This window comes from Macaca thibetana, chromosome 14 (assembly GCF_024542745.1).
Source record: "Macaca thibetana thibetana isolate TM-01 chromosome 14, ASM2454274v1, whole genome shotgun sequence".
Taxonomy (NCBI): domain Eukaryota; kingdom Metazoa; phylum Chordata; class Mammalia; order Primates; family Cercopithecidae; genus Macaca; species Macaca thibetana.
Window position 1 is genome coordinate 120697531 of NC_065591.1, and position 13546 is coordinate 120711076.

Consider the following 13546-nt stretch of genomic DNA (forward strand, 5'->3'; position numbering starts at 1 on the left):
AGCATTACTCCTCAGAGTGATATAAAAGACCGCTCTCAGACATAACTGATAACAGACTCAAACTGACTAGTTGACTCCTTCTTTCCTCAGTCATGGTCTGATTTTAAAAGTATTTATCTGTAGTTCTTGATTGATTAAAAAAAAAAAAAAGCAACAACTCCCTTACTCATGGCAACAGAATGCTTTGTTAATGAATACTACAGCAGTGATAGGTTGGGTCAAACAGTTGAGAAAATTATAATTTAGGCAATTCAGAGTTTTCTGTGCACCTTTCAAAAGAAAACTTAGTGCTTTATCAAACAGGAGCCACTATTAATTTTGAGAGAAATTCAGGCACAGAGAGATTCAAAATCTATCTAAAATTCAGTCTATGCTTTATGATAATAAAAGAGAGATACCTCTTTTTCGTAAATATATGTTGATGGCCAGGTCACACAAAAGAAGACAATATATTTTTAGAGATGGGGGTCTGTCTGTGTTGCCCAGTCTCATCTCAAATGCCTGGGTTCAAGCGATCATAGCTTGGATTACAGGCAGGTACCATGGAAGCCAAGGCAAGAGGATCACTTGAGGACAGGAGTTTGAGACCAGCCTGGGCAACATAGCAAGACCCCATCTCTAAAATATGTAAATAAATACAATTTAAAATATTTTTAATGTTATCCGTGCATTTCTATGCATCACAGGAGAAAGTCCATCAGAAGAGTGCAATCCCTCTCCACTCTCTTATGTTCTCTCTATTGCTGGAGGGGAGAAGACAAAGGGTCCTTACATTTACATTTCCACCACTGCCTCTAGTTACCATACCTGTGGCAGTTGGCTGTAACTCTTTCCATGCCCACGAGAACACAGCATCAAAAACAAAACCACATTCAAGTACAGTGACTTAAGCTAAGCTGTGGCATGTTGATTAGCCAAACCATTGGCATTTCACATGCCCAGTCCTTGCTGTTCTTTGATGAGCAAGTAACCCTGAAGAAGAGAGCAATTTTTCCATCGTAACCCATGTTATAATTACTCGCCCTGCTTCTGGGCGGGCTCCCACATCCTACACCTCCCCAAATCCTCTGGTGCAATTTTTTGGGAGAGTTAAAACCTCCTCGATGTCACCTTGGTACTATAATGATGTCCTTTGACAGAAGAAACAAAGTCAACCACCATGTTCTCCCTGAGAAGTTCAGGAAAGTTTGGTTCTTCCTTTTCCAAAGGAGAAAAGTATCTTCAAGGAGATGACTAAATCTTACTCAGAAGCATCCTTCTTCATGAAGTTCTCATCTGTATGGTACCGTGCTGGAGGCTGGGCAAAGAAAAGCGAATAATGAGACCCTTCCATTTCTCTATGCTTTGAGTTTAAGATCGACACAACCCACAAAAGCTAATCTCTGCGTATACAGACATCAAACAGCTGTGCAAACATTGGACAGATGCATAAATTAAATACAAAAGTAAATAAAGTATTTACATTACGTACAAGTCATGCAGCTGCTGTTATTACACTCCATGAAGGCTCCGGAGAGAAGGAGGGACATTAGGCTGAGCAGATTGTATTTTTCTGTCGGGGACGGTGTCAGCAGGAAGGAGCAGAAAGGCCACACTTGGCTCGAGGAACAAAGACAAACAGTTACGTAAACTCTTGTCTTCTGGTGCACAACCTCTAAACGTGGTCTTCAGAATGAAGCAACTTTGTTTCTCAGAAATAACTTTTATATGTCAGACTATGCTTTTAGAAATCTGTGTCAGTAACTAATTTTAAAGTGTCAGGGATGGCCCCATGGCCGGCAACAGCAGGAACCCAATGAGGTGACCTGAGAGATCACAAGAACTGCCCTACCTCAAAGACTACCACCTTGATATTCTACACGTGTCCGGGTGGGAGAAATAAAAGGAATGACAGTAGCCCACTGCCATTGGAAACTCAGCCTGGTATCCTGGTGCCATGGAAATTTCCTCAGTCTTCTCTGTGGAGGAACCCGGGATGCAGCGTGGCTTTGTTTAGCCTAGATTCCCATACTCTACACCTGGAACATAGGATACATATGAATGATTGATGAATTGCTAAGCGGCTCATGAATCTCTCCTTACCTTAGGAGATAAAAGGGAGGGTAGCCTTTTGTGTTTATGTTTATTTAAAATACAATTTTTTATTCAGCACAGCCTGTATAGTGTTCTATATTTGAGAAAAACAAAAAGATTTAAAAAGAGAGAGCACAAGCCCCTGGTTTAAAAAAGTTAGAAATGGCAGTGAAATGGAAAAATTCATAACTATAATTCAGAGGTAATCATTATTAATATTTTGGTACATATCTTCTACATATCTTTGTGTACGTGGATCTATATAAAAACTTTTAACAGAAACAAGGTCATACTGAAAGTAATGAATGCAATCTGCTTTTTTCCCCTTAATACTTTTAAAACTTTTCTTTTCAATAAATGTTTATCTACAACATTATTTATATATAATCATATGTCTATGCCATACTTTTTAGTCCCCTGTTGTTGGACATTTCTAGTGTCATGATTTTTTAATTATTATTTTTTTTTTTTTGCTCTAACTTGTAATGGCTGGTGGATCAATCTTATCACTAAGGGTGTGTGTACATCACAGACTTCTGAGAGTCAGAATTCTTCTCACACTCACCAGCTGATGCCTAGAATTCCATGCCTAGTGCCTCAGTCCTTTGCCTTAAGGACTTTGTTTAGTTAAAAAGTGAGTCCCAGGAGAGCTGCTTCTTTAAACACTATCTGACACTTATTTCCAATTTTTCCTTGGGAAGTCCCAAGGAGAGTCGCCAAGACTGGTTTTATGCTGAGGTCTTGGCCCTGGGCCTTGGCTGATGAAACCAGAAAAGTCCCCAAGTTCACTCATGTTCTGGTAGAACTGTTACAATTTTATAATTGACTGAACTCCTTGAGCAGTTGGGAACACAATTAATGCTGGCTGGTACTAATTATTGCTGAAATTCAGTTTATTATAGGAAAAGGTTCAGTTCTTAGCATATTCCCTCAGGACCTGGTCCAAATATTCATTAATTTTTACTCCCAAATACTTTATATTTGCATGGTTTTCTGTAAATAGAAATCTGTTTACCTTGTAGCCTATCTTTATTACTGCATGGTCATTGAATTAAACTTATTCAGACCTCAATTTTTCGTTTCAGTTCTAAGCAATATAACTGTGATCAGTCATACCCCAGAATTCAGGACTGGTACTGTAATCCCCATAGAGATGGTAGTGTTCTTTTCTGTCTACAAATCCAGGATTTTCTTTAACCCCACAAACATGTCTGTGAGGTGTGTTATCACAATATAACATACCTGGTTACCCTGTGAAAAGTAGAGCCCAGGAAAAGTAAAGGTTCCTGTTTCTATGCAACCATAGGTATGTGCACGTGTGTGTGTGTGTGGGTGGGTGGGTGGGTGTGACAAAGAGAAGAGAGAGACAGCGAGAGAGAGACACAGAGAGAGAGAAAGAGAGATGGGGGAGAGAGGGACAGAGAGAGAGAGAATTTATCTGGAGAACAGCTGTACCTGTCCAGGTACCCAGGATCAGCAACGGCAAGGTCTACCAGGTGCTTATGAAGTGCTAATTGCACTGTTGCTGCAGTTCAGTTTCCACCAGGACTCACAGAGCAACCCTGGGGAAATGATTGAATGCTTCCACGCCTCCAATCTCACACCTGAATACCGGAGATGGTAATATTGCCCAACTCCTTCCCTTACAATGGCAGAAGAATGAATTAGCTTACAGTTGGTGTTTTGAGATTCTGTGGGAGCACTATGCTACTTCATGCTACCTTTTGTATATGTATAACTTTTGTGCACTGAGCCATTAAGGAGGGACAACTATGCCAAGGATGTTTCTTTTCTACACTGCTCTCTTGGGGAGAGTATCCAACTGCTGAAACTTAACGTATGAAAAACGTGAGCAAGAGAGAGACAGAGAATGAGAAATCATAACCGCCCACTCACATATATTTGGCATTTCAAGCTTTGAGCAATTAATAACCAACTCCTTGAGTTGGAAGCTGTCATGCTCACAGTGCTGTTTGAACTGTTCCCACACACCCCACTGAACACACCTTCCTTCCAGAAAAGGCTCTCACAGACGCAAGTTTCAGCCTTGAAAGACAAAAGAGTAGACTTAAGCAAAGATAAAGCCTTTCATAAAATGGAGTCAGGATGAAAGTCTCTAACTCCTGAAGACCAGTATTTCCCAGCAAATAGTCCAGTTGTGCTCTGCATTCTGAATGTGTTCATGGGGAATTTGAGTGGGAGTTATCTGGATCCCCTTCCTCTGACATGCAGGACCTTGTTGCACCACTGGGAGTTCCACAGGAAAGGGAGTGAACAAGGGAGAGTCTTTAATAGAGAATTGTGAATATGTCTACAGCCATACCACCCTGAATGCACCTGATCTCAGAAGCTAAGCAGGGTCAGGCCTGGTTATTACTTGGATGGGAGAATTGGGAGTAAGAAGAAAATCACGACAGCTTGCAGTTTAAAGAGCAGCAAGGGCCATAGGCCAGCAAAAGGAGCCTGAAGGGACCAAAAAGTTGAGCACAGCTGTGGATTGAAACAGAGCCAGTGGGCAGAGACCAGAAAACCAAGGCAGGAAACTGTGGGGTCAAGAGCAATAGGGAAGCCTGTCCCTGTTGTGTGTCCTGGGCAACCCTGGGACACATCGGCTGGCTCTCCTTTGCTTTTAAGGCAGGGTGTACAGGAAGACTCATTACCGAGCGCTAAGGAAGGACGGGTAAGATGTAAACCATGCTGATTTGCAGCCACTCAGGAGTCTCTGGCAGCTAGGCCTGGAGAATAGCATCAATGTTAACAGCTAGGGATGAAGCAGAGTAAATATTTGCTATAAGATAGCAAATATAATCAATAACATGTATCAAACACTTTCTGCTCCTACTAAAGTTTCATGTTAATTGTAAATATGACAATATTTGCAGCAGAGTAGATAGAATTATCCCTGCTTTGCAGCCCAGAGAACTGAAGACAAGGGCTAAACAATTTGCCTAACATTACACAGTAACCAGTAACACTGTGTTTTAAACTCAGGTCTTTGTGCCTTCAGAACCCCAGTTCTCCTCAGACTTGAGAGAATTAGGCACACACGTTCCTCCTCTTTCCCAGATATTCTGATTGAGTAGTTCCAGTGTGGAGCCCGGGGGTCTGCACTGTAACACGCATCCCTGGTGGTGTCAACATAGGTGCCCTAAGCCAGACATTCCAAAACACCATCCTCCACCAAAGGCCAGAAACAGCCAGCTAGGAAACAAAGACAGAAATAAAATTGTAGGAAAAAATGTCGCTGAGTTTTCACCATTAAAATCATTGACCTGATACTCTATGGTAGTCCTGATAGTCTACTTATTTTTTTTCTCAAAACACGTTTCCAAAAGTTAATTCATCTGGTACCCAGAAAAATCAGGTTTCCTTGGCAGCTTAGGTCCTGTGGATCCTACTCCTTGTTGAATGCTGGGTTAGGGCTATAGACAGATGTCTCCGAAACATCTGACTGCACTTTACAAAGCACTCAGGGCAGGAATACGAGAAGCCATCATTTCTCAGATGTGACAGTCCCATTGCACTGGCTCTAACCAGAGTAGAACGAGAGGAAGGACTCGTCTTTCCAGCTATTCCCAAAAACAACTTTTAAACAAAGGGACCAGTTCTCACAATTACCCACCAAACAAAGCGCCTTGATAAAAATCACTACTAGGTTTCCCAACTGAGTGTCATTATCATGCATTAACCCAGCATTTCTCTTCCTTTGGTTAAACTGTGGAATTCCTGTATCAAGCTTGAGGGAGAGAAATCAGTCTTGCTCAAGATATGTTTTCCCATCTCCCAGGGTCCCACCTTTGGAGTGAATAACTTTCTTTCTACCTAGATTTTCTTAAAGAGGTTGAGAGATAGGATTCCAGTAAAACTACAGGAGCTGGCCATAACTAGTTTCTTTGCAATGTTTATTTCTCCAAATGAGAGCAAAGGGGCCATTTGAATAACTCACAATCTATATTAGCTAGACATGCTCTTGTTGATTTCTTCTTAAACTTTCCTAAGTCTTCTCTCCCCTTTCTTTGCTGCACTTCCACTCCAGTTTGTCTGTAAGCGCCTTTGTGGCCTCCACTGCAGGCCTCGGGCCAAGGCAAAAACGGATTCTTTTCATCTATTCAAGTGTGATCTGGGACAGACAAGCCTGCTCCACAGGCAAGAGGCACAGGAAAGTGCTCTGTATTCAGCTTGCAGCTCCACAGAGTCTATAGTGGGGGCCCTGCCCTTGGCAAGGCCAAAGCAGTGACCAGGGCCATTTGGCAGGAATAGGAATGCTGTTTGGCCCCTTCTCTTCACCTGGACAGGGTGCCCCGTCCTGTAGGAATTGTATATCCTATTCCAACTCACTTCCTCCAAATGCACTTCCAACTTTAAAAATCACCTCCTTTTATCTCTCAATCAAAGCAGCATTTTTTTTTTTTTTTGAGATGCCAGGTAAATTCAGAGCAGATTACGGTTGCTATATATGGAGATGATTAATGCAATAATAACTAATGAAACTTCCTTCCTGTCTCCAATACACAGAGAACTCAAGGTTGGAGGTATTGGCAGGAGAAAGGAACTAGGTGAAAATAGAGATCGAGGTATGTAAAGATACCTTTCTTTTGTGTCTAAGTTGCTAAAAATATGCTTTTCCTCTAGTGCCTTTTAAACATTTTATCTCACAATAAGCCTGATAATGTTATTCAACAGTGCCCACCATTCCATTACTCAACACTGTTCTGAAGGTGCTTCATGAGAAGATAAAGGAGGTACAAATATTGGTGAAGGAGCAGCAAAATTATCATTATTTGATTATAACATTATTATAATCAAATATGGAAATGCTTTAAAAAATCTATTGAAAATAACCTGACAATACAGTAAGAAGGTAGGTTATACACACCAAAAAATTTTCTTATATTCCAAAAAATAACCAGTTGGAAAATAAAAACTGAAACAACTCTCATTAACAACAACCAACATATAAGTTACCCAAGAATGTGTATTATTTAAATGAAGGAAACTATAGAACTCTAAGGAAAGGGAAAAATAGACAAGGTGCTGAATAGTTAATGTCAGTATTGTAAAGATGTCAATTCTCCCCAGTAAAGCTACAAATGGAATGAATTCCAATAAAAATCCCAGTAAGATATTTTTAGGAAAAACATAATCTGTTAACAGATAAATTTCAGAAAGGTAACATCCTGACTACCCAGCAAATATGAAGCTCATGTCAAAGGTTTTATTTAACTCATTAATTAATGAGGAAACCAGTAAGATGTTAAGACTGATTCTGAGAGTTTGGACCATTCATTTCTTATAAGCAACCTAACAGAGAAATGTTAGGATAAGATTGCCAGATTTGATTTAAACAAACAAACAAACCGGTTATTGCCCAATAGACTGTAAATCTTTGAGGTGATCTGTTTCAAATGACAGAAGTTATTTGCATCTCTACCAGACAGAAATCTACAACTTAGCAGGTAACTTCACTCCAATTTAGCAAGTACTTCACTTAGCAAGTAATTAGTTTGGGACCTTCAGTCAATAGTGAACAATGAACTAAGTACATTTCCCTGAAATCCTAAGGTGGCCTTTGTTCCCATATGACATTAAAAGGATCTGCTGCTCACTCTTGTCTTATTTCTGAATTTGAATTTTTCTAAAAATTCTAAAGTTCATTGAAAAAAAATCAACTTGAGAGTAACTCGGTGTCTTTTGAGAAACCACAGCAAACACAAAGGAAGAACAATTTGCTTTATTTATTAAAACAAAGCTGGTAATAAACAGGAAGAGGAGGACAGTCTTACCTTCTTGAGATTGTTGAAAGTCTGGTATCCATTTTCACAGCTGTCCCTGCTTTGAAACTTGGGCAATGGATGTTTGACCGTGCGTGGCAGGCTCTCATTTTCTCTCTCTCTCTCTCTCTCTCTCTCTGTTACTCAGAACTGCTACCATCAAGAAAGCTGGCTCTCCTCTCTACCCTTTCCTCTATACCCAGTCCCACCATTTCCAGTCTAGCTATCACTAAAGCCCTAATAGGTAACACTTTGTTTTATTATGCATAGTCTCTGTTCAAAGCACTTCTACATGCATCAATACATGTAATACTCAACACAAACCTATGAGGTAGATTAATTGTCATCCCCATTTCACAGATAAGGAAATTAGAACACAGAGTTGCTATAACTTAAGCAAGGTCATGCACCTGGGTTCAAACCAAAGTCATCCTTGCTGTGGTATTGTTATACTAACCACTACCCTCTGCTTCCTGCAATGGGCAAAATCAACCTGCCTGCATAAGTGGATGCTAAAACAGAGCACGTTTACATCTTCCCTCTTTTCCACAAGTAACAGAAAATAATGGCATATTCTTCCCTGTTCATAAAAAATAACTAGATGAAGTTACAAGAAAATGTTTCCTGCCTTGAGGTCACTTGGAAGAGCAGTGAGATAAATTTAAGACAGGCCGGGCGTGGTGGCTCACGCCTGTAATCCCAGCAGCACTTTGGGGGACTGAAGCGGTGATTGCTTGAATCCAGGAGTTTGAGACCAGCCTTGGCAACATGGTGAAACCCCATCTCTACAAAAAATACAAAAATTAGCAGGGCATGGTGGCATGTGCCTGTGGTCCCAGTTGCTCGAGAGGCTGAGGTGGGAGGATCTCTTGAGCCTGGGAGGTGGAGGTTGCAGTGAGCCGTGATTGCACCACGGCACTCCAGCCTGGGCAACAGAGTGACACCGTGTCTCAAAAAAAAAAATTAACTCAAATAGGGCCTTGCATCTAACTCAAAGGATATGTACACCCTGAATTTTGCGAAGGCACAGACTGCAATTGAGTAGCACAGAGTAAGAAGAGTGGGTGGACACCGTGCCCCAGGTAGATCTCTGAAAGTTTCACCCTACTAAGGACATCCTCCAAGATGCATAGAGCTCCACATGGACAGAACCCCTCTGTTTTTGCACTTAGGAGACTTCCGATATACAGACTGAAATAGGGTGTCCACATATCTGTCTTTTTATTTCCTGGTTTATCCCTTACTTAGTGTTGCACTCTGAGAAAGGATGCATGAGCACATCTAATGCATCTGAAATGCCTTTATTCTATACTTACCCTTGAGGGTATAGAATTCTGGGTGGAAATCATTTTCCTTAGAACTTTGAAGACATACACCATTGTCACCTAATTTTCAAGGTTGCTGTTGAGAAATCTAATGCCATGCTCATTTCTGATCTTTTGTTTCCTCTCTCTAGAAACTTTTTAGGATTTCTTCTTTAAGCTTGGTGTTTTCATAAATCACAGTAGTGTTCTTTAATGTGGGTTCCCCCCAATCCATCCTGCTGGGCATTTGGCGTATTCTTGAATCTGGAAACTCATATTCGTCTTATGTTTGAAAGTCTGGAGTTTGTTTTTTATTTATTTTCTAACTGTAAAGAGAGTTCACGTTGGGGAGGCAAGGGCTCAGAGAATTTGAGGAACGCTTCATGATGGAAGCCAAGAGTCTGAATTAAATATATGACTGGACAGGTGGAGAAGCGGGCATTCCAGATATGCAGAGCTGTGGGGACAGAGGCATATGGCTAAGAATCAACACAGTCCACGAGAGACAATGGGGACACTGTTAAAGATCATGAAAGAGAGAGAAACAAAGAGGGGTGTAGTGAGCCTGGCGGTGGCTAACCCTATGCTTAAATAGGTGCCTTTTGAGCGTGTGGCTTCTGATGCGTAATGAAGTTTCCACACCAGCTGAGGGGCTCCCATACCTTTTACACTCGTAAGGTTTCTCACCAGTGTGAACTCCCTCGTGCTGAATCAGGGTTATTTTCTGATTGAATGCCTTCTTACAATCCTTACATGTAAAGTGCTTCTCTCCTGTGTGAATTCACTGATCCTGAGTCAAGGCTGTGCTTAATAGATTCCCAGACTCTTTACATTCACAGGGTTTCTTCCAAGTGTGCACTGCTGATGGACAATGAAGCCTGAGCTACAACTAGAAGTTTTCCAACTTTGTTACACTCACAGAGTTTCTCCCCAGTGTGGAACCTCTGGTGCTGAAGGAAGACTGAGCTGTTGCCGAAGGCCTTGCCACCCTCCCTACATTCAGAGGGAGATTCTCCAGTGTGGATTCTCTGAAGCTGAATCAAGACTGCATCTGAATTTAAACCTTTTCCGCATTCTTTACATTTAAATGGTTTCTTTCCAGTGTGCATTATCTGATGCCAAACAAATAACGTGCTACATCTGAAATCATCCACATTCTTTGCATTCAAAACTTTTCATCACCGTGACTTCTCTGATGTCAGTGGAAGTCTGCCATTCGGCGGAAATACCTGTCACATTTTCCACATTCGTAAGCTATCTGACCGGTAGGAGTTGTCTGATTTGTAGAGTTGTGTGCTGACGCTAACATTTTTTCCTAATTTCTCACACTTTCCCCCTCTCTCATCAGCACAGGCCTCCTGAAGCCTGGTGGACCCATCTGTGAAATCTCCCCTCTTTGACTCTATCTTGACCATCCAGTGATGTTAGGGCTGCTCTAGGCTGCTCCCAAAATCTAGGTGCTGGGGAATATTCCCTGGCAGGCCTCGCAGTGTCACTTTCCCAGAGGCACTCTGTTTCTTTGGACCTACGCTCCTTTGGAATGAGTCCTTCCTTCTCATTTATGGTTTCACTCCCTGGACAGACACCTCTGGTTTGTCCAGAGATTCTCAGAGATAGGGGTTCCATGGGAATTCCCCTTTCTCTGGCTAGGAGACCAGAACAGGTTAGCTGAATGAAAAAGTCAGGGATGCCACCCCGCATAATGCTCCAGCATCCCCTCTCTGTACAGGGCCCGCTGCACGGGGTCCCTGCTGGCCCGTTCAATCTGGTGAGGTACACAAGTGCTTCCTCAAAGGTCGCTGGCTCCTAGGCAGAGTGGTCTAGAGCATGGCTGGCATCCCCACCTCACACTCTCCTTTGGAACTGGGAGAAGAGAGACCAGACCCCCAGCCCATTTCATGGCATCCACTGACCCCATGTGGCACAGACACAAGGAAAGCCCACTGAGGCCCTAATAATGCTTACGCTTTGGCTCCCGTTTAACCCAGTTCTTTGTCTTTATCCATTGGCCAGAGTGCTGGAGGTGGGGAGGAGTGAGTGACATTTCTCAGAGTCATCATGTTTGTAGCAGTCCTTCTCATCCAAATTAGACTGTTATTTTGAGGAATATGTTGGCATTTTTGGTGAAGTCTTTTCTTCAATTTAGAGACCCGTAGCAAATACCTATCCCTTGCTTCTAGGAGCAAACTCATACCCATGATTGATACACAAAGTTGCAACATCTTCTTTTTTTCCCCTTTACTTTCTTAATAGCTTTTGACCAAATGATGTCCTGGAAGAATACTGAACTGAAAGAATCAGGAGATCTGAGATTTCACCCAGAACCTGCCAATAATGAGGAAACCCTGGTCTCATTTGTGTAAATTAGGATGATTTGTCTTTTCGGATTCCTTTCTGCCCTGGTTCTGTGAGTACTGTTCTCCAGTCACGTGTCCACCGATGCCCCGAGCACTGCTAAGGAAGGCACATGATGTTCTCAAAAGCTCTTTTTTCTCCCATCCCTCCTGCACTTGTTTAATATGGGCAGTGTCCCTGTTGGGAACTAGGTTAGGGATGCCAGCGACCCTCCCCCTCCCTAGGGTTCTTGCAAATAGAATAAAAATCAAAATGCAACCCGAATGGGGGTCAAAGCTCTCTAGTGATAGCTACACAAAGAATTTATCTCATTCTTATTTGGACCAGGGTTGGTTTCTGATTGACCCAGAATCCAAGTCTAACTATTTCCTTACCAAATTAGTCTCTTCTAAAAGAGAATCCCCACATTTCTATTTAGCAGTCTTTCTTCTTGGAATACCACTTCATCATTCAGGAGTCTTAACATTCTTGATAACGATGTGTAGTTATAATACACAAAGGTATTGGCTAATTTTCTCTAGTAATTTCAAATCAGAGATTTCCTCTTGGTCATTTGGTATCTTCTTCAGGAAAAAAAACAGAAACAAAAACTGTATCTCTACCTTGCCCAAATCTCTGTGAAAAGTAAAAAAAAAATTAATCATTCCAATGCTTTGCTATGAGGCTGACACATTCAGATGATTGGCTGAAATTTTCACTTTTCTTTTTTTTTTTTTTTTGTGAGACAGTCTTGCTCTTCTGCCCAGGCTGGAGTGCAGTGGTGTGATCTCAGCTCACTGCAATCTCTGTCTCCTGGGTTCAAGTGATTCTTGTGCCTCAGTCTCCTGAGTAACTGGGATTACAGGCGTGAGCCACTACGCCCGGCCAGGTTCTCTTTTCAACTAAGCACTTTGTGTGAGTTAGAGAGGGCTGGAGTTCTTCCATTTAGAATTGACCATCTAAGCATCACTCCTGCTGTGGCAAGAAAGAGGCTGAAGAGCAACTTGAAAGGTACATGTATCTTGAAGTTTTGAACAGAAATATTAAATATTCAGCCTATCTGTCCTGCAGTCCCTGCCTGATTTAGAAAGCAAATTAATACCACCAGATTGACTAGGAGCAAATATCACATCTGAAGAAATATTAGAGTGTGGCCATAGTAATACAATACTTATTTGTAGCAAATAAAGTATGTATCCTCTGGCATCCTCTTTGAATGCTATGGATTGTTCCTAAGAAAAGTGAAAATTATTTTCAAATATTTTAATTAAGTGATAAAAATTTGGGGCTATGTTTGATTGCACATATTTTAATTCATGTTTGTGGATTTTTTAATAAACTATTGATTGCTTTTTAACAATTAGTTTTCCGTATAAATATTTTTCATCAAGCATAAAAATTGTTTTACTATTTTAAAAAATAACAGCATGCCACACAGTGGTCATTGTATGAAAATGTGCAATATTAAATGGGGGTTACATTAAACATGCAAAGGAAGAGTCCCAGCATGACATTTACACTATACTCCTTGCAGATTCAGACCTGTCTGGGCACGTTTGAATGACCAGCCAAGCAGGTACCCAGAGGTCTAACTGGCTAAGGCATTGAGGAGCTTACTCTAAAGAAAGAGACTTAGAAATGGTGAAGCAGGGCCGGGCGCAGTGGCTCATGCCTGTAATCCCAGCACTTTGGGAGGCTGAGGCGGGTGGATCACCTGAGGGTAGGAGTTCAAGACCAGCCTGGCCAACATGGTGAAACCTTGTCTAATAAAAATACAAAAAAATTAGCTGGATGTGGTGGCTCATGCCTGTAATCTCGGCTACTTGGGATGCTGAGGCAGGAGAATTGCTTCAACCCGGGAGGCAGAGGTTACAGTGAGCCGAGATCGCACCATTGCACTCCCCACTGCACTCCAGCCTGGTCAACAAGAGCGAAACTCCATCTCAAAAAAAAAAGAAAAGAAATGCTGAAGCAGGCGACCAGCCCTATTCTGACACCCCTGTATCATTGGAGTCCTTTTAAGTGCCAAGAGCAGAATATCCTTAGAAGTGGTGTAAACAATAG

At 41.7% G+C, this 13546-nt stretch overlaps 1 pseudogene; it reads right to left on the bottom strand.

Annotated features, from left to right (window-relative positions):
* Window positions 1-9735: 9735 nt before the first annotated feature.
* On the bottom strand, window positions 9736-10707 carry LOC126936552 (zinc finger protein 620-like; annotated as a pseudogene).
* Window positions 10708-13546: the final 2839 nt, after the last annotated feature.